The sequence below is a fragment of the Heterocephalus glaber genome, unplaced genomic scaffold (assembly GCF_053883595.1).
Source record: "Heterocephalus glaber isolate CG9 unplaced genomic scaffold, H.glaber_assembly_v1.0 deba00000347, whole genome shotgun sequence".
Taxonomy (NCBI): domain Eukaryota; kingdom Metazoa; phylum Chordata; class Mammalia; order Rodentia; family Bathyergidae; genus Heterocephalus; species Heterocephalus glaber.
Window position 1 is genome coordinate 13,000,974 of NW_028258143.1, and position 20,338 is coordinate 13,021,311.

Here is a 20,338-nt window from a genome sequence, read left to right on the forward strand (position 1 = left end):
TCAGGACTCAATGGAGCTTCTGGTTGGTGAATACCAGATATACCACAAAGGTGACATGGCCTAATTCCTCAAGAACAGAGCACAGGCGCTCTTCATCCCAGACCCTCCCAGACCTTGTCCTATGTGTTTCATTTGGCTGATATTGGCGTATATCTTTTATAATAAAATGTATCTTTTCTAGAGCACTTTCCTAGTTCTGAGAGTCATTGTAGTGAATTATCAAACCTGAGTGGGTCATAGGAACCCCTGCATTTGTAGCCAGCTAGTCAGAAGTGTAAATGGCCTAGAACTTCACTTCCATCTGGTATCTAAAAGGGGAGTAGTCTGGCTGGGGACCAGTCTCTCACATATGGGGTCTGCACTAGCAGAATTGTACTGCGGTATGCTCTTATTAAAGAGTCAGAACATTGGGCCAGGGATTTAGCTCAGTGGTTTTGCCGCCTAGTGCGCAAGCGCAAGGACCTGAGTTTGATCCCCAGTACCAAAAAAAAAAAAGTCAGAACATCCATCTCTCCCACTTTCGGTCAATTCAAATGTCACCCACAAAGTAAATACTCATGTCCAAAGCATACAACTTTTATCTGTTAAAATTTATGCCAACTAAAAGTCTTCCTCCACTTAAAAATAACAGCTAAAGTGTTTGGAGGACTTGCTATACCAAACGGTCCTAAGACCCTCTGTATGTATTCTCATAGGATGGATACTGCTATTAGTTCCATTCTACAGATGAGAGCACTGAGGCACAGAGAAGTTACAAGACTTGCCTAAGGTCACATGGTGGAGCTGTCAGGATTATAAAGAAGCTCCTATCTCCTGAAGCGGCCCCTTTAGCCACAAGATCAAAGACAGGCTGTGACTGTTGGCTGCCTACCCTCCGAGGGCCCACAGGACCCTGGCCCTGTCCAGCCCATCCTCCATCTTTCTGATGGTCACATGCCAATGTCTGTGGGGAAGAAAGTGCGCCTCCTGATGAGAGTTATCCAGCTTTAACTGTGGCTCAGGAAAACGAATTTTGAGAGCACAGCACTGGGGAAGGCTAACTATTTCCCTGAAAGTCTTTTCCAACCAACACACAAATTAACAGCTGGATGATACTGGATATAAATGAAAGTGACAAATTTCACTGAAGCAAATGAACAGGTTGAAAACTGTTCCTTATCATCATCTCCCTCACCACAGGCAGTACTCTCCACAACTGACACGATCTCCTCTCTCCTACTACTTTCCCCATTATTTAAACTCTAAGGTGTTAGATACTTCCTCACTTTTATCAAACTTACTTCACTATTTGATGTTTTCAACATGGTGCAGCAACTAAAATCTCAGGCAGTCATGGTGGTAATTTTTCAAATAAAAATTACATTTCAGGATATCAGTTAGTTGTCCTTCCATTGCATTCACTCATTCAACAAATATTCTGAGCATCTTCTACCTACAGAGCAACCATCTAGGCACTTGGAACATAGATAGCAATAAGTCTGACAAGCCCGACTGCTCTCATGATACTTACAAGGCAGCAGGGGAAAGAGTCAAAGGGGGAAAGAGTCAAAGAGGGAATGAGCAAACGTACATGTAAGCATGTGTACTCTGTGTACATGTGTGTATTTTCAGGAAATAAGTGATTAAATAAAACAAAGCAAGAGAGTATCTGGGGCACATATGAGACAATTCTGTGGTTGGAGTGAAATAAAACATGGGAAAGGTAACAGGAGATAAGGTCACCAACTCATTCTAAAGAGATGTAGCCAACCCCTTATCACCACTTCTCCCCCTTCTCCATGCCACCATCATGTTACCTTAACGATCCCACATTCCTAACTGATCTCTCGGCTGCCACTCTTGTCCTCTTATAGCCTTTGTCACTTACAGCCAATTTTCCACACAACTCAAATGACCCTTATAAAACATGAACCAGGTCACCCCCTGCTCCAAATCCTCTAAGCGCACCCACCACAGTCTGAATGAAACCCATCGTCTGCACCCTGTCCACCCAGGCTCTCTGTGTACCAACACCGCTCGCCATCCAAACTCATCTCCTTGCTCCCTTCACTGCACCTACTTGGCCTGGGAACTAGGTCACGTTTGCTCCTGCCTCAGTGCACTAATAAAAGCCACCGCCCTCCTGGAACTCTGCCTCTCTGCTCCAATATCACCTGCTCTGGACCACCCAATCTCCAACAGCTCCCAGACACCACTCCCTACCCCTAGTCCTGCTCGGTTGTTCTTCACAAGCTATGTGTTCACCTGACACATGATTTTATCTTTTCTCCACTCCACATCCCCAATGCCTAGAACGGTGGTGGTACAAAGCAGGACCTCAATAAACATATGTTACATGGAGGAATGAGTGACTTCACGATGCCATCACTGACCAGGCTGTGCAGGGAGTAACCCAGCTGCCCACACCGCTTATTCAGGGACAGTGAGCTCTGGATTCAGTTCCTGTTACAAGCTCAGAGGGCAACATCTTCCCTGTGACAGAGCCAACTGCTCCCACAAAATTTCCCTCTGATTCTGACCCTGAGAGGACAAGAACTCCTACAAAAATCATGACAATCCCAACATTCACGCAAGAAAAAGCCAAAAAGCACTTCCTGGTTGATGGATTTCTCTAAACTGCAAAATGGACATAACCATCTCAAATCCTGTTAGGCAGAGAGAGGACAGAATTTCCCAGGAAGCAGAAATATCTTTAGGCCCCTTAACTTGCACAGTGTCAACCTCACCTATACTACTAAATGAGCTCCTCCCACACAATAACTTCAGGCTTGGCCCGAGAGCATATGACTCCCACAAGAAATCCCAAGGCCTGAAATTCCAAGGCCAGCGGGAGGGGTGAAAGGACTGGATGTCTCTCTTTCAGCCTTTTACTTATAAACCTTGGTGCTTTGTCCTTTCAAATAGTGCTATGAGGGGGAAACTTGGCCTGAGCCATCAGTGACTGAAAGCTCTTCTGGCCTAGTCGTAGGGAGGAATCAACCCGAGAGGGATTTCAGGCCTGTGTCAGACATGGGATTTCATTATTACAGGGGAAGAAGAGAAACTTGCCAGGCTTAAATAAATGACAAAGCAGCAGCTGTCATTCTCTCCTTAAATCTTGTCCCTGAAGTCACCTTCAAGCTGTCATAGTATCAAAGTCAGCTCTTATCTAGCCAAGGGTGATGACATTAAGAGCCAGCTCCAGGTGAGTAATCTCAGGCCGGGAACATCCTTCGGACAGGGCAGTGCATGGGACAACAAAGACTGGCAGGTTCTTTCTATACAAAAAGCTCCTCAGCCAGGTGAGACCTTCTTTATGGGAGTGGCTACACTGCCGCTACTCAGTCTTCATGATTATTTTTTGCCCGTTAGATTGAGCAAATGTGTTTTGTCACCAGGTACTATAGTTTGGATCTTAAATGTCCACGCCTAAAGGCCCATGCAGTAAAAAGGTTTGGTCCCCAAACTTTGGGGCATTACTGGGAGGTGGTAAAGCAGAAAGCTTAAGAGGTATGGTTTAGTGCGAGATTTTCAAGTCATTGAGAATGTGCTTTTGAGGGAACAGTGGGACTCCAGCCCCCCTCCCTTTCTGAGTCCTGGATTGAAGGAGGCAGCATTGCTCCCCGAATACTCTGCCACAATGTGCATCACAGGCCCCAAAACAATAGGGCCAACTCATCATGAACTAGAACCTCCACAACTGTGAGCTACAGGAAACTTTTTCTCTTTATAAATTGATTATCTCAGGTATTTGTTGCAGCGACAGAGCTAACAGTAGGATGCAAAGTATGTTGCAGTTGGTGCATCTATCACTACACGAAAGGCCAACACACTCCAGGCTGGGGTCACAGCTTGGCTTTAACTGGACACCAATCCACACCAGTCACTTCTACTATCCCATCTGGATAAACGGGTAGGGTTGGGAATGGACATCAGTCTTCCCTGTCATTTCCCCCCAAGTTTAGAGTAGTGAACCATGCAGGGAGAGCCACTGGCTTTCCCGTGTGTCTGTTCATAGACCAGAGATCATCCACCTTGTGAAGACAGCAGAGGCTAAAACGTCATGGGCTCTCAGCAGAATGCCAGGCATTCCTGCAACACAGAATCTCTTCTTCGAACCAGGAATTAGGGGGAAACAGCACCATGTTGTACACATAGCCTCTGTTTCTCAGAAGAACGCAGAAAACATTAAATCACATCTCTTCACTTTCCTACATGATTAGGTTATCACCTTGAGTATTCATTTTGCCACCCGCTGGCACTCACAGGCAGATATGCGATTGTCAAAAGATCTGAGCAGGTTAGAACAGAAAGATTCAAAATTGGGAAAGCTCTATTACACCACTTATAATTTCTTTTTCTGGGAATGAAAAAAACACCGCTAAGATGTGATTCTAGGGGCTGAGTACCTGAATCAGTCACACACTCATATCAAAATTACTGCAGAAATGAAATAGGGCTTTTGTCGGGCTGCATAGTCATCATGTAAAAATGGCAATTAATTCACTTAAATGATGATGATTAATACTCCCTTTACATAACCCTCTTTTTTTTTTCTTTTTTTACCAATGTTTCCCTGCATCAGCAATCAGCAAAGTAATCAACATCAATGTCAAGCATTTTCACTGAAAAATGAACTCTCTCTCATCAACACCTTCACATACACAGCAGTATTTCCATTTGGAAAACAAGGGGATAGGGATGGGGGAGATCAAAGGCACAATTCTCACTCCCCCGCATCATGGAATCCTGCTGACCACAGGGCTGCGGAATGAAGTTGTGCCCATCCACTCAAGACTCAGTGCAGACAACAGCAGGGCAAAGAAGTCTCCCTTGCCCCTACAACATTCTCCCCACAGACTGGCCTTTCCTGTCTTCCATGCACACATTTCTGAGTACCTTGGTCAGCACTGAGTATGTAACAATGGGCACTGCTATAGATGCTGGGCACACAGTGGTGTACAAATGCAGCAGAGCGTGACATGCACACAGTACAGCAAGAACACCGAAGAGACACCTCTCATCTGATCCAGGAAGATCAAGGAAGGCTCCTCTGCAGAGAAAGACTGTCAAGACCCTGGAAGGAGCCTTGAAGGCTGCAAAGATAAAGGAGGAGGGCTTCTCCAGGAGGAAGAAGGGTACAGGACTGAGCAGCAGCACCAGCAATCAGTCATTCTCCAGGACACATACCCTACAGGCCCGAGACATACAGAGGGGCAGGAGGGATCAACACAGGCCTGGGGAAGCAGCACAGCTGAGGAGGCCACACAAAGGCCACAGCGGGTCTCAGCACTCCAAGCAATCAGAGGGTGACTCTGAAGGGCCCGATGGCCAGGTCCGACATGATCCAATTCCCGAGACAGGCCTAGATTTTATTTGTAATCTTTGCCTCTCCTTCATAGAAGTCACGAAAATAAAAGGGGAGTGAAGGTAGCAGATTCAGCAACTGTATACAAGTAAGTGTTGAAGAATGCAGGATATTGGATGTGAGGGCGATCGGGCTGCGACAGCTGCCACCCCATGGATCACCAGGATGGCATCGGCCGACTGGCTGGCCAGGCGGGTGTCCCCTTCCTCCCTCACCGCTCCATGTGTGTCCCTCCTGAAGCTCCCTCGAAGAGGACAACCACCCCAGATAGAGGAGGGCCCTTTCCTCGGTCAAAGTTATATGAGTAGCTGAGCTCCCCTACTAAAAGCTCCAAACTAACTCTCAAGAATGCAGCATATAAGATTCTTCCTAGTTTTAATTAAAAATGGTAGGAAACCACTGAGGGGAAAAGAAAAAAGAAAACCTTTCACAGAAAAAAAAAATTAAGAGAGCTAAAAGGGAGCTTCCCTGAGTCAGCATCCCTGACGTAGCGATTTTGCTAGAACCATTCATTTTTCTCTCTGCTGGGACCGACTGAGGCCGCTTGGCAAATGCTTCTCTTGTCCCGTGTGGCCCACGGCCCACATAACACCCTAACAGAGCCACGATGAGCTCCGAACTTGGCTGCCACGGCTCTGTGAATAAGCCAGCCTCTGACAGATCCAGAACAGAGTGAGAAGGCACATTCTCACCGTTCATGGTGGCTACGGAGAAAGCTATTTTTTAAAGTAAGACTTTTAAGTTAATTTAACAGTTGAACATTCCTGAGACCCTACAAACTGAGGATTAAATTTCTCCACCAAGTGAAGGGCAATTTTAGATCTCTGTGGTCCAAATTTCAACTGCTAAACATCCCATCCATTCAATTTTTACTCAGAAAACAGTATTCTGAACGTAACCCACTGATAAAATAAGACTGTGCTGCACTGCTATGGTTTCCAACTCAAATCCAGCATAAGCTTCCCCATGGTCTATACAGCCTACTAACCACACTTTAACCCTCTAAATCACTCTTGCTGCCAAGAAACTGGACTGCTTCCACACACATAAACTCATGAGGAACAAAACTGCACTGGGTGGAGAATCATGGTCAGGAAGGCTATAAAGAAATCAAGCACACTGTCGGCCTCTGGGGAGGGACCTTTTTAAAATACTCTGAATTCTTAAGAGGTAAATCTATTTCTTTTTCAACAAATACACTGAAGGAAACTAGAGACAGAAACAAGGCAGGAAGGAATGTTTAGTTGAGAGAGAATACTCTGAGAAAGAGCCAGCATCCCTCTCAAATTATCTGTCCATTCTTTTCAGATTTCCCTGAAGAACATGAAATTAACATCCTTCCAAAGAGGTCATTCCATCCCATGAAAGATTTGACTATAAACATGTAAATAAGCTTTTTAAGGAAAATATTGCTGATCCCTCCCTTGGAATCTCTTATCTTACACACAACTCCAATTTTGTTATGTGGTTTTTCCAGGCCTAGGCAGAAAGAAGGCAACAGATCTGAACAGCAGTAGCAAGACAAGCATCTGATGCCCACAGAGCCTCAAGGAGAGCCAGCCTGGGGGTGGTAAAAAGGGCAAGGGAATGAGAGACTGTTAGACCTGGGTGTGAGTCTGTCCTGCCACTCCCTGCAGCCCGACCGCATCACAGCCTCTCAAGTCAAGTTCTTATTTATGAAAAGGATGATAACATACTTCACAACACAAAATACATGCAAGGTTCCCTACAAATATCAAATATTACCTTCATTCGTGGCTTGTATATATCACGGTATTTACCTAGAGGTAACTGTTGGCTTTACCAAGAGGAGTTTTAGTCACGGCCCTAGAGTTGTTCCAGCAGGACTGACAGCAGGTTCAGAAGTCAGAAAAGAGCAAGATGTAAGAGAGCACGGAACATAGTGGTAAAGAACCACCATAGCAAGGAGGTACCTGCTTGGGTTCTGATCCTAGTAGGTGACTTTAGGGCAACTTTCCTGACTTCTTCACTTCTGCTTACCTCAGTCTCTTTTATTTGTAAACCATGGGTGCTAGGACAGGGGATTCACAGTACTTACAATAGTTCTGCTCTATAAAGTCTCTGCAGACACTGAATTAGCAAATCCTAAACAATCGCTCCTAGAGAACACAGGGTCAGGTTCCTGCAAGCTTCTGGTCACATTTAATACACAGCACTGTTTTATATATTTTGACAATATATTGTTGACTCATTACTACAGAACTCCTGACCAACATCACTAACTCGTGCTAAGTGAGGCTTGTCTAACACATGTGTTCTCCCTCAGGTACATGATGCCCTTCTTGTGCTTAGAAACGGCAGACAGCCTCTTACATTTGGGGGCCACTTTCAGCAGCAAAATCACAACAAAACTAAAACAAGCAGAAATAGGGAAACATGGCAGTAACCAGAAAGAAGAACACAGCAGAAGTAAGAAAGCAGAGTAGCTGCCTTGGTGGAGGACCTCAGGATCACAAGCACCAGGCAAGTCAAGTTTTCCTTTACTCGGTGCATGTCCACCAAGGACTGGAAAAAGCACTGCACTGCTTCGGGGTTTACATACGGGTTTTAACAAGTGCTAACACTTACTTGTAAATATACAAATCCGCAAACAATGATGATGGACTAAACACAGAATAGATTAACAATTCAATGAATTTATACAGACACAGTGAGTATTCAACAACTGTTAGTTATTACTAAGGAGGAAAATATGTAAATAAAATATTACAGGTGACAGAAATAGGAAGAAAGCCATTACCACATCAGTGGCACCAGAGAGGGAATCAGGAATCCAATTCCCTTTCCTAAAGCTATCTCTTGCTCAACCTTTTCCTAACAGTTGGCACTCCCACGCCAGCCAACATCCTTTTGCCCTCAGATTGGCTCTCTACTCCTATAGTTTTATAGTTTATCTTCAGAAACTACATTCCCCAAAACCTCTTACCAACTGGTTCTCCTGGGGTTGGCCTATGGGAGGGCAGGAGGAGGAAAAGCCAGGCTCCCTCCTCCCTCCAAATCTGATTAGAGCTATCTTCTCCAAGGACGTAGCTCCTCCACAAGGCTTCTCCTGTCCCTGATAAAACCACTGACTTCTTCCTAAGGTTATGAATCTTTGAGTTGCCACAACATACTCTGGTAACTCACCTTTCTCATCACTTGATGCTCTATTTCCTGTGGGTTTTTCTGTTTTCGATGCCTGGCCCGGTTTTCCTGGCTGGCCCTTGACTGGCACTCTGGTAAACACTGGCTTCAGAAGATCCAGCACCCTGAAACTTCAGCCAAGAAACTGTGCCCACCCCAGCCCACCCCTACACACCCCTGCCACCCCACTCCCCTCACAGGCAACTGTCTCTCTGACAATCTTAGCTCTGCTATTCTGACTCTCAGGTCTCTCTGAATGGAAAGCAAATAAAAGGTTTCGCTCTGTGTTTAATTCACTACTTCAGGAAGAGAAATGGCATACTTAGGAAGATTATTACTGCCCTGTCAGCTTTTCATCAAGTTATATTACCTCTTCCACCTTTCAGCATAGGCTCCTTCCTGGTTGCCCTTGCCCTAAAGAAGCCATGATTTCTTGCTACTTAAGTGCTATTTACTTTTGAAAGGTCTAGCATTATGTGCAACTCATAAATACCTTGATCTTAAAAACTCCAAATGTAGCCTATGGCACACAGCCAATTCACTCTCAGAGTATTCATCTGCCATTCTGGGCTGCTGACCGAGGGCCTGCAAGATCACTGGTCATAATTCTGAGACAAGCTCTATTCTCTTTTCAAATCTCCATTATTTCTTACCCAAGTGCTTTAAAATGTCACACCTGACCACGATCATCCTCAGACGTATCAGATGAGTCAATGCATTTGTTCAGATAAAAGAAGGCAATGCTGAATAAGACTGTGATCTGTGAATCAGAGAAGAAATGGAAAGGGCAAATGTAGTGAATGCCAGCCACATACATGAAAACCTAAGTCCCCTTCATCCTGGGCACACAGCTGAGAGACATTTCCCAGCAGGGGTGGCCAGGTGATGGCACTGTAAGCAGAACGTGATGCCAACTACTGTCACGCCTGGCCATAAAACCCTCCCCTGCCAGCTCTGCTATCTACTTCCCCATCCAGTGGAAGGAAATGACAATTACTACAGGGTGACTCCCGAGGGCCTGTACAGAAGAAGCCAGGGCCTACTGACCCTAGGTCACTAAATGACTCCTTAAAACCACTGCTACCACCACACTGTTCACCAACTTAAGATTACAAATAACAAAACTTACAACAGGTGCAAATGACTATGGATAGATATAAACACACACTCAGGGAGACTGTTATAGGAGGACACTATTTCAGGACACATGCCTTTCAAAGGAGCTGAAGGCCTGTTAGACACCTAGTTAAGGTGGCCAAGTATATATGGTGCGATTGAAAATTATGGTGAATGTTTAAAAATTCTTCCAAAGTATTACAGTAAAAGTCACATTACCATTAATCCCCCCAAAATATGCCCCCTTCACTTTGAACACACTCACCATTCTTGCCACTTTCTGAAATAGTTCTGGAGGTGCTCTTTCATGAGTGTTTTTAGTTGTGCTGTCATAGCTTTCCTGATCCTGAATCAAATCAAAACATTTACCTTTCATGGTCATTTTAACTTTGGGAAAGAGCCAGAAGTCACAGGGTAATGGATCCAGTGAATAAGGGGGATGCCACCATGGAGTGGCATAGGCAGCAACATTCACCGTATTTTTTACCAAATCGCATAAAGATACTCATGAAGGAGGACCTCCAGAACTGCTTCAGAACGGTAGCAAATACAATGGGATAGGCCAGTAAACACATGAAGAAATCCTCAACATCACTGACTATCAGAAAAATGACAATTAATACAGCACTGAGATTCCATCTTACCACAGAACGAATGGCCTTCATCAAGTGGAAAAAGGAACCCTTCTACATTGTTAGCGGGAATGTACACTAGTACAACCACTACAGAAAACAGTATGGAGATTCCACAGAAAACAAACTAGAAATTCCATTTGACTCAGCTATTCCCCTTCTAGGTATCATTCCAAAAGGGTTAAAGACATCTTATTACAGCAATACATATATTATAGCCATGTTTATAGCAGTAAATTCATAACAGATAAATCTTGGAAGAAGCCTACATGTCCATCTACACATGAAGAAAATGTGGTGTTTACACATAATGGAGTACAACTCTGCCATAAAGATAAATTTGATTCATTTGTAGGAAGATGAGACCTTCAGACTATAATGTTAAATAAAATAAACCAGATACACAAGCTTAAATATTGCATGGTTTCTGTTGTATGAGAAACACAAATTATAAACAAAGGGCAAAATAAAAATAGATAATAGGAAGTACAGAGAGCTTTCTCAAATGGGTAGGAAATCAAGAGATGAAGGGAGAGGGGAAGGAATGAAAAAAGGGAATTAAGACCTGTTACGTATATGTACCAACTCTACACCAGGAACGTAAACATTATGTACTACAAACTTCAACTAGTAAGAAAAAAAGAATGGTAGGATATGTGTTTGAAGCAAGAGAGAACGTTCTGAAGGGGAATAATGGCAGTATGCCTTTTACTATAATAAACTTTTACAAATCTAAACATTGGCCTTGTATTTCGATCATCCCTTGTATATGAGCTAATCCCCAGCATATTCCTTGAGCAAGAAGCTCAAGACACAGCACCCAGGGCCGGGGATTTAGCTCAGTGGTTCTACCGCCTGCCTTGCAAGCACAAGGACCCAAGTTTGATCCCCGGTACCAAGAAAAAAAAACCCAGCACCTGCTCCAGGTCTCATTGATCCTGCTGGCAGAAGAGTGACCTGTTAAACAACTGCCACTTCCATTTTAGAGTAAAAAGAAACAAGATCTGTGCCAGGTGCATGTGGTGGTACACACCTGTAGTCCCAGAACTCTGGTAGGCTGCAGGAGGATGACAGCAAGTCTGAGTTCCCTGGGAAACTAATGATTTAGAGCAAGACCCTATCCCAAAAAAGACACTAAAATAAAATAGCTGGAAATGTAGCTCAGTGCAAGAGCCTTTTGTTCAATCTCCACAACCACAAATAAACAAATAAATAATCAACCAGCCAACCAAGACCCAGAGATGTCAGGGTAAGCCTCCCTGCAGGCAAGAAGAGAAACAGGGCCCAGAAAAATCACCAGCTAAAGATGCAATGACCAGAGCGCTGTCAGTGCTCCTCCCCCAGGTTAAGCAAGCTGAGGAGGCACCACCGCCTCTCTGAACCTCAAAGGCAAAGTAAAATGCCCTTTGCCTCTGTCCTGCAGGGAAGTGAACACACAGGGAGAAATCCCAACCCTGGGGAGAAGTCACAGATTATTTACAAAGTGAGTTGTCTGTGGCATTAAATGTGATGAAGGATTCAGGAGATAAGAATGTGGCAAAGCTGCCTGGGAAAATGAGTGGGACCTGTCAATTACAAGATCCCAAGGACAGTGCCAAATAATCCTCAGGACCCTCATATGTGGAACTTTTCTCCAGCTCCCACAAGATGTGGACAGCATAAAAGAGGAGACACCACGGAGAGTCCTCTATCATGACTCCTCATGATAGCCCGCACTGCATTTCCCAGATGTGTGTACTTTTATTTTTGGTTTTATCTTCTTTTTCTCTTCTGCCCAAGTTCACTCTGCAGAGCTGGTTTCTCCTGTACCCATTCATTCGCACTTTTCAAATAAACTTTTGGCACCATTTGTGGCTTGTCTCATTCAGTTCTTTGTGTGAGACACGGAATACTTTTGAGTGGTGAGCCATTTCTAAAGAAACTACCCAGTAACAATATTATGGGAAGAAAACAAGATGTAGCAATGGCATTAGCTCTGCCAAACAGGACCAATACCACTGCCCACTACCAGGAGTCCTGAACAAGCTGAAGAAGGAAGGTGATGAAGGGGAGAGGGTTCACTCACATATGCACCCTTGGAAGTGAATGGGAAAACAGGGAAAACAGACAAGAACAATAGAATAGCAGAAAGACCACAGGAAACTGGGTGGAGGGGTTTCAAGTAGTGCTACCTCCCTCCAAGTATGGTTACACTGCGGTTAGGTACAGGTCTGGGTGCCTGGCTGATAATCGTCTTCTCAACTTCTCTAACATTAGCCAAAAACAGAGAAGTCACTCTCAAAGTTATTAAGAAATGTTACCAGTGAAATCAGGAAAGGACAAATAAAATACACCAGTGACTGTCCTATTAAATATCTGCACTTGTCTGGATCTTTGAAATGATTAATTTTTTTCAAGTAACGCCAAAGAACAAACATGTAATGCTGTTTTGAACCTCCTACTAAGAATGAGATTCCAATTTGATACAACCAACACCAGGCACCTGTTGTGTCGAGACTCACACTGATGTCCTGTGCTTCATCTGCTGTGTGCTCCTTTGGGCTTCCCATCCTTGAGGTACATTGGCTTCCTCCACTGTGCGTTTCCGCTATGAGGTGGTGCCTTGCCAGAAGGCATGTGCCTGGCCCTCAGCCCCACACTGCCCCGGGACCCGGAGGAAGCAGGGTTGAGACCACCATGCCATTTTCCCAATGCAAGGTGGCCATTAAAAATGCTGTTTCAGAGTCAGAGGCACCTGGTGGGCTCTGAGACGGAAAACACAGGCACACCAAAGGCAGAGGGCTGGCAACAGGTGACAAGCCTTGCCCAGTTCACAATCTTGCCAAAGCCCATGGCTACCAGCAAGTTGGCCCAGGAAGCCCATTTCTGCCTTCCAACTCCAGGCCAGATACGAAAACTATACTGCCAGACCAGGCCCTAGCATTTCATAAGATGTGGCAAGGGTCCTGGGCCTATGAAGATATCAGGGCAAAGGCAATGAAAGCAGTATGTTATAATCACACCTAAGACCATTCATCAAAGTCCTCATTTCGTGTCTCCAATTTTTCACCTTTGATACCAACAAGAAAACATCATTAACTTTTAATCCTATAATCTGGATTTACTGGCTAATGTATTTGAATGTCTGCACTACCTAAATAGAAAATGAAACAAAACTTTTTCTACCTAAAAATAAGACTGCTTTAGGCACCTTCATTTAACTCACTTGCTGCCACATGCTTGTCACTGGTGGCATGAAAAGAATAAGGCCACTCCTAGCCCTGAAGGAATGTGCAGTCTGGACAGACCCACTTTGATTCCCTTTTGCCTTTTTTTCCATTTTTCTTTAGCACTATGTATTCCTGGGTGATTTTTATTTTCACCAGGAACACATCTTTTTCTTCCAGTCATAAGAAAAGAGACTTAGAAGTTAGTTCTCAGAAAAATTAGAGTATAACTGACCAGGTACAGGATCCACCAACCTATCTGAAAGACATTTCCAAGGGAGAACCTGTCATCACAGGCTCTTGGCTATCAGTCACTTGGTCTTCAAGCTAATACTCTTCTCAATCTAAACTGACTTCGCATGGTAACACATAAACCTAAGCAGAAAGCCAAGGCAGCTTCTTCCTACCTGCCATATTTTGGATCTGGAATGACCCCCCAAGGCCTATGTTTTAAAGCCTAGTCCCTAGCTCATGGAACTACTTGGGAAGTGGTAGAATCTGTCCAAGAATGCCTGACCGGTGTGGCCTATGGATTGCATGTGCCTATGTTATACTAAAAGATAGTTTTGTTACTTACATATATTAACTATACTATATATTTTATAAGCAGCCTAAAACAATTCCTCCTCACTCAATATGGCCCAGGTAAGCCAGGTACATCCAACCTGTACAGGCTGTCCGCAGGCTGGACACACCTGTGGGGGCCTAGTGGGAGATCTTCAGGTTCCGGGAGTGTGTCCTTACAGGGGCCAGTGGGAGCCCACCCTCTCCTCCCCTTTTCTTTTGGCTTCCCATCGATGAGGTACACTGTATAGGGTTCCTCCTCTCTAAGTTTCTGCCATTCTGTGGTGTCTTGCCACAAACCCAAAAGTAATGGGGCAAGTGATCATAAACTGAAAATCCCAAAATTAGGAGCCAAAATAAGCCTTTTCTTTATAAACAGACTTATCACAGGTGCTTCTTAAAGTGAAAGGAAGCTGATTAATATGCCAAGTGACAAGAAGGGACCCAATTCTATAAAATGGTGGAAGGAAATGGCAAGCCACTCATCACTTTCAGGAAGGCCCAACTCTTCTCCCACTTGGGGGCTGCCCACATGTGCAGAGACCACATGCTTTATACTCTGAAGGCTATTTAAAGGATGATAAGAAATGGAAAGTCATCTGTGACGTGGCTTTCAAGTTATAAATGTCAGTGACAGCGAAGTCTGCCGCTTCGGGAATACCTCCAACAGTCTGACAACAGCCCAGCCCGACGGCTCTGGGGGAGGCTGACAGACAGCTGCTCTTTCGGTAGTCGTTCCTGAAAGAGCCAAGAGGCCTCTCCAAAGGCAGCTAGGTATTGCATGCTAAAGGGAGAAAGTGACAACATATTTGGTCTCAGAAAGACACAGTCCAGGAGCCCCACATGACACCAACATGTCTGCCTACTCTGTGAAGGCTGTCAAACCCACAGGGTCTAGAACTGAGAGCAGGAGGGAGGTATAGAGACTGCCAGAAAAATCACAGCACAGTAAATGTAGAAAGATACTCATTCATCCCTGCGTGAAAGCCACAGGAACTGGATAGCAGGGACCACAGGTCCCGCTCCGGCCGGCTTGGGACCCAAGGCCGGCCTGCTATCCACAGCTGCCATGCCTGAAATGAAAGTCGTATTTCCGTTAAGTATGGTGTGGGGTGTGTGCATGGGGATAGGGAAGGATGGATTAAATACATGTGTTATGTTTTAGACTAAATCCCACATCTTTAGAAATTCAAAATCCCTCTGAGATTCCAAAGGAGGCACTTACTGTTTTTCTGGTTTCTCCCAGAAAACAAACTTCCAAGGTGACAGGTAAAGAGAAGCCACAGAGTCACATGATTTTTTTAGCTCCTACACTAATGCCTTTATTCACATAGACATTCATCTTTTTGTGGAATGTTGGGGTATTTTTTTCCTCCTGTGTTGTGGTTAGAAACGAAGTCTGTTCAAAACCCACATATATAAAAGAAACAAGAATTAAAAATGTTTAATGTTTCATTGTGCCTGTCCCATAACCTTGATACTCAAATCCCATCAGCCTGTGAAATCTAAATGTTCTGCTCCAAGTTTATCAAGGTAACTCTCCAAGGCAGCCTCAGCAATGGTTGTAGCCCTTGGGGCATGACACTAATTTTTTTTTAGAGTAGTACTCCAATGGGCATATAACACCCATGTTTATTTTTTAGGAATATTTCTACTGATGATTTATTTTATGAGTTTTATATTATACAATATTTAAAAGGAAAATAAAATATTAATAAAATATTAAATATTTATACATACTGAGTGTTCAGAACAAATATCAACATTTTCTACGTCAACTGTTTATCTAAAAAATACCAGAAAAATTCCTATGTTAACTACAATGAAAATACAAATAAAACTTTATCACAGTTTTACTTTACTTCAATTGTTACACCTAAGGCAGTCTTCACACACGAAAACAGGTTCCATACACAATAATCGCTTACACTGACAGCATGTGGCTTTCCTGGTTTTCTTGGTAAGACATACTTGACATCTTGTTTGTCTTCCTGTTTTCTTAAGAAGGTTCTTGGGATGTCTGACCTGTCTGTTCACTGGTCCATTCCAGAATTCTTTTGCAGAGTTCTTTGGGGAGACACATATTGTTCTTCCTACGTTGTCAATGATCATTTATCAATTCCAGACCCAATTCTCTAAGAAATTTCTCTGATATTTTGTGCTTGGTACTTTATTGTAAGCTATGAAACTATTTATGCCTGACATGTTTAGGTTCAAGTAGAACACAACCATTAGCCAGCGCTTTGTGTTTCGGGTGACATCATAGTTGCTAGATAATTCATCAACATCTATTCTTTCATTTCATTGTAAAATGTGACTGTTTCTGGTTTCATCCATGTTGAGGATTCACTATCAATCTTTTGGGTTTTGTTTCTTGGTTTTTTTGAGACAGGGCCTCACTATGTAGTTCAATCCTCCTGCCTCAGCCTCCCAAGTGCTGGGCTTATAGACATGCACCACCACACCTGGCTTCATTATCAATCTTATGGTGTAAGACTGACAGTATCAATAGAACTTTGTTATGTCTTTCTGAAATCCAACGATTGTACCATACATTTCTCTATCGTGAACTTGCAACATATTTTTTCGGGAATCTCCACTTTCTTCTTATGAATAGTTCCCAGGCCGGTCAACTGGTGCTCTTTTAGCAAATGTAACATCAATTGGCAACTAGCAAACCAATTGTTGAATGTGACATTTGGGTTACTTTTTCTTTTCCAGTACCAGGGACTGAACTCAGGCCCTTGTCCTTGTCAGGCAGGCATGGAGCCACTGAGGCACATTCCCAGCCAGCCAGGGTTACTTTTTGAAATAGGTGCAACAAGCCTGTTCACAATGTTATACAGTTTATTACTTCACGAATAAAGACTTGGTAACTGAGTTCCAGGATAAATTCTAAATTCAAAGTGTAAAATGTCTTCGCCTCTATTGAGGGATATATTTTTATACCATATTTGGAAAGTTTATTGGGCATTTATTGCCAAAAGCTACAACCACCACAAAATGATGCAAGTTGTTCATCAACTGTCATACATATATTCCAAGAGTATGTAAATTGCTTAACAGTTTGAAACAAAGATTTCAAAAAATGAGCAAACAAAGCACAAGGTCCCAAGTTCAATCCCCGGTACCAAAAAAAAAAACAAAAAAAAAAAACACATGCAAAAAAAATGAGCAAATAGCCAAATTGTTGGATTTTTTTCTCGGTGGGTCTTTCTGTAGTCAAAACATTGGGAGTTTTGAAGGAAACTAAACCTCTTGAGTGTCATTATTGTTCTAAAAATCTCAACATCACATCTGTCACTTCTTCATAAATCCTTTAGATTCTGACAATTAGAATAATAAAGTCCTGTTATGAAGGGTTCTAGTGCAGATAGTGAGATGTCATGATGAACATATTTTTTAGTATATTTTGGTGCATATAGAACATTTTACTTATATTTCATTATTAGTGTATTTCACAGCATCTTCCAGCATATCGCCTGTTATAAACAATTTCCAAAATTGAATCGCAGTGTTGGCATTCCCTCTAATAGGTATCACCCCTAGCAAGAGCCTAACAACATTTTCTGACCAAGTTCTGACTTTGGATTATTCAGGTATACATGGCCATTTTGCAGCAGTTTGACTAGTCAAATATTTATTTAATTACTGTTTTATTCCTCATCTGAATCAAAGTCTTCATTCTGAACTTCTCTAACTATCATATCTTGCTAACTTCTTTGGTTTACATGAACCAAAGTCCATCATTGGTAGCCGAGCCACCTAATGACTCACTTTCAACCTCCTCCCCAAGTTGTAAAGGCAGATTTTCATGCAATACTGTATTGAATTGGGCTAATTCTACAAGAAAAATCAAAATAAATAATTTAATAAAACAAATTATAAATACACAAAAATGTAATATAACACTTGACAATGTGAGTTGTAAAACTCACCTGCTGACACTCTAACACATGTGCATACACCTTGCTGTTCATCTTCCAAGTGGGTGAACACAAAGATTGCTTCCTGTGTTCCCCCAACAGAACTACTGAGATGCACAGCCAGGTACCATTAAATTAAATATCTTCATTAGCTAAGTATGGTATGGGTGTCTGCTACATAGTATGAGGAATGGTTAAATATTACAGATGATCCAGACAGCTGAAATAAGGCAGCTGAAAAAAGGAAATACTTAATAATTACTTCTTCTATAAAACAGTCATAAATGGAGATAAGAAAATGTACTCCTACAGCAACAGTTACCCAATACAGACAGAGTTCAGAGGTTGTGCAAGTCTTATAAATCACACTTTCCAGTTCAGTGATTTGACTTCTTTTCACATCATGACCCTCTGTCTGTGTGTCAGGCCTTGGTGGGGCGGATCTGAAGGGTTCCAGCCCTTTGTAAAAGTAAGTGGCCTCAATGAATTAAAGTCTATTGAATAATATCCAGTCACTTCACTAACTCTATAGATAAAATACTCTTGCCTAATTACACTGAAAAAGTCAGTGCCACCCTATAGCCTTAGCAGAGTGTTAAAGATGACCCCTCAGGATTGTAGGTGGCATGGCAAGAGCAACCTCCCAGCCCACTGGGATCAGAGTGTCTGCATTTTTTTTTTGGTACCGGGGATTGAACTTGTGCTTGTGAGGCAGGCGGCAGAACCACTGAGCTAAATCCCCAGCCCTGTCTGCATTTTTTGATGGTTCCAAATAGTAACCTTCTCAACTTCTTGGTCCTCTCTCCTCCAAGAGCAAATATCCTGGGCTCTGTGCTTAGCCAGGATGAATATCTCTTTCTCTTTTTACAATACTAACATGGCCTACTGGATCCTCCTCCCATGTCTACTTTAGAATAGGAATCACTCTTGAAATTTAAAGGACAAGGACATTTTTAAGTTCCTCATCTTAAAGGACTTGATCTGCTCCAAACAGATGGCTGACAAAGAGCCTGTCTGAACTCTGCCTCATTTTTGGAATCCAACTGCCTAAAAGGCAGATGATCTCCCCCCCAAAAAAGATACACAAAAATAGCTATGTGGGAGGCCCTATCACTGTCACCTAGAGGCAGTTATTAAAAAATATTATCTTGCTTGTTAGGATCCAAATCTATCTATTATTAGTTCAGCAGGAGTAAGGCTACACTTGGCAAGGATGGAGCATTTGTACAAAACTGCTCTTTGTTCCAAGTCTCAGAAGGCATTAAACTAAAGCTTTTACCAATCCCAGTGCCTTCTGGAGTAGACTACATTAATACATTAATACACATACACACACACACATACACAGTCACAAGTATACTATAGAAAATATTTTAAAAGATAGCTCTATTACAAAAAAACTAAGAAGTTTGCAATAGGAGACAAAGCCAATCCAATTACAAGCCTGTTCATTCAAACATAACATTATATGTAGCTACTTCACCTTCAAGAATAAAACTAAAAGCAACAGTAAAAAGCTATTTTAGAAATACATCTATTATGTACTTCTGATTTGGGCTAGTATTTTCCTTCTGAAAAAAAAAAAAAAAAGGAGGAAAAACATGTCCATTAACTGACACAGTATGTTTCTGATATCTGTGGAATCTGTCAGCAGACAATCATAAGGACCTCAGCAGGGAGGGAGGAAGGGAGGGGAAACAGGCCACTCTGCACAAAGCCATCTTCAATCTGCTAAGACTGTTAGATCTTTCCAAGACTATCCCACTGGCCTGCCTTATTATTTTTAAGGACTTCATAAAGGAGCGTGTTGTATAATTTGCTGAAAAGTTGCTTACTTTTAAGCAAAACAAAGCCAATTCCTTCTTTATATGGGCTATGTCATATTGCTACATTCACAGTATTAATGTTTTCATCTGTGTCAACAAGCTCTAAGTAATACCAGAGAGTGGTGAGCTGGGGCACCTTGGGAGAACAGGCTGAATCTGCAGTCATTCCAAATCCACCAGCTCCGGGAAACAGTCTGGGCACAGTGAATGTTTACTCAAGGATGGAAGGAAGGTTGAAAGGAAACAAATCGAAGCTGGTGACCATGTAGCCTCCTTTTTATACTGGCTTCTGTCTGACATAGCTTTGAGGTGAAGAAATGGGTTTACTAACACTAATAGCTCCAGTCAAGACTTCCAGAAAATAATCTTCTGCATCTTATTAAAAACAGCTCAATCCTGTACTCAGGTGTAGGCTAATGAAATCAATACTCATATGCCTTGGGACTAAGTAAAATCAAGTGACTCTATACTTTTATTCTTCTGTGTTTTCATAAACATCTCATTTGGGACATCGTAGGATAGTTTTCCTTCCAAGTACTGGGACCAAATCCCCATGGGTGACAGTTGATACGAATCA

General features: G+C 42.8%; 1 protein-coding gene across 16 annotated transcripts in view; it reads right to left on the reverse strand.

The window, feature by feature from the left end:
• The window catches only part of Mgat5 (alpha-1,6-mannosylglycoprotein 6-beta-N-acetylglucosaminyltransferase), a 337,418-nt gene that overhangs the window by 265,774 nt on the left and 51,306 nt on the right, over positions 1-20,338 (reverse strand). For 7 of the 16 annotated variants that reach the window (XM_087195757.1, XM_021236863.2, XM_004836099.4 and 4 more), the window contains exon 2: positions 9,145-9,251. The exons of 7 other annotated variants lie outside the window; for them this stretch is intronic. The gene's annotated coding sequence lies outside the window, so the exon portion shown is untranslated. The remainder of the gene's footprint in view (positions 1-9,144; positions 9,252-20,338) is intronic. 2 more of the 16 variants (XM_087195779.1, XM_087195788.1) reach the window with 1 other exon arrangement.